At 37.5% G+C, this 1,215-nt stretch overlaps 1 long non-coding RNA gene across 1 annotated transcript in view; it reads left to right on the top strand.

The window, feature by feature from the left end:
* Nucleotides 1–516: 516 nt before the first annotated feature.
* Nucleotides 517–1,215, top strand: part of LOC109955580 (uncharacterized) — a 5,309-nt gene continuing 4,610 nt past the window's right edge. The window contains exon 1 of the long non-coding RNA XR_002274285.1: nucleotides 517–726. This is a non-coding gene — a long non-coding RNA (uncharacterized LOC109955580). The remainder of the gene's footprint in view (nucleotides 727–1,215) is intronic.

Below are 1,215 nucleotides of genomic sequence, written 5' to 3'. Positions count from 1 at the left end.
ACTGCACACTGCTCTACTTACAGTAACACACATTCTTGCACTAGTTTCTCAACCAGACTGCAGAGTTTAAAGCGGTGCTGTTCAGAAACATCATAGATTTCTGTTTGCTTGTAATGACATGTATTCCCCATTTTGTGTTGAACCAGTGCTGGGTCAGACTGATGCACGGATTCAAAGAAGGGGGTACTTTTGGGAAATTTGTAAAAACACGTGAAGACAAATTCAAAACTGTTTCTTGGAAAGTGTAAATTATTAATTGTGTAGGTAAATACTGTGGCCACATTAGACTAAGGCCAGTGGTGTCCCTAACAAATTGCCTGACAGTCTACTTTGACACCAATGACAAAAAAATCAAGCCCAGGATTCAAGACTCATTACAAAGCTGTAGCTCCAGAGCTCACATTAGGTAAGTTAATGACTGAAAATCCATTTTTGAAAGAGAATTAACTCAATTCTGACACTGTGTTTCATGTCTCTCTTACAGTATTATGATTGACCTAGATGGTTAATGTTGTAGGGATGTGCTGGCTGAAGCAAAGTGTAGGAGAAGGGAAAATGGGGTGGATGTGAGGGAAGGGGGTGTACTGTGGGCATCCTTGAGGTATCTGTGAGCTGAGGTGTCTTCCAGAAATAGTTGAAGCCAGTGGCTGTCTTGAAGGTGACAGCGGGGATCTAATGACCCCTGGCTTCCCTGGGCAGAACTACCAGAACGCAGCATTATACCAGGTAATGCCACACACACACAGTTCAAATGTGACAGCTACAGTACATGGTAATATTTATGTACACTTAGTTTTTTTCATTTGAGGAAGTACTGCTGACCTTTATGTTATGATTTAAGGTTGTACTGTACTACATAATACTGCACAGTGTGCTCTCTGTAAATACTTAACTCAGCATATACATGTAGATATGTTTTCTTAAAACAAATAAACTATTTTATGACAAATTATTCTCTTAAAGTTGCTATAACTGATGTCTTCTGGCATTTGGATAAAATAACAGTTAGCCAATTTAACAATGGTTGTTGGTTACAACGTTGTGTTTGCAATGTAATTTATGGTTTGCCTTTAATAAAATACAGTGATGAAGTGAATTCAAAATGAAGCTGTGTATTAAATCTACGAATCACAAACAGGATCAAGTTAGATAAAGTGAAGAACATCAGTGAATAATGCATCTAATTAAATCAATTGCTTTATTTTAATTTCAGTT

Source organism: Monopterus albus, unplaced genomic scaffold (assembly GCF_001952655.1).
Source record: "Monopterus albus unplaced genomic scaffold, M_albus_1.0 scaffold15.1, whole genome shotgun sequence".
Lineage (NCBI taxonomy): Eukaryota > Metazoa > Chordata > Actinopteri > Synbranchiformes > Synbranchidae > Monopterus > Monopterus albus.
Note: the sequence above shows the minus strand (reverse complement) of the source record. Positions and strands in the feature narration are given on the sequence as shown.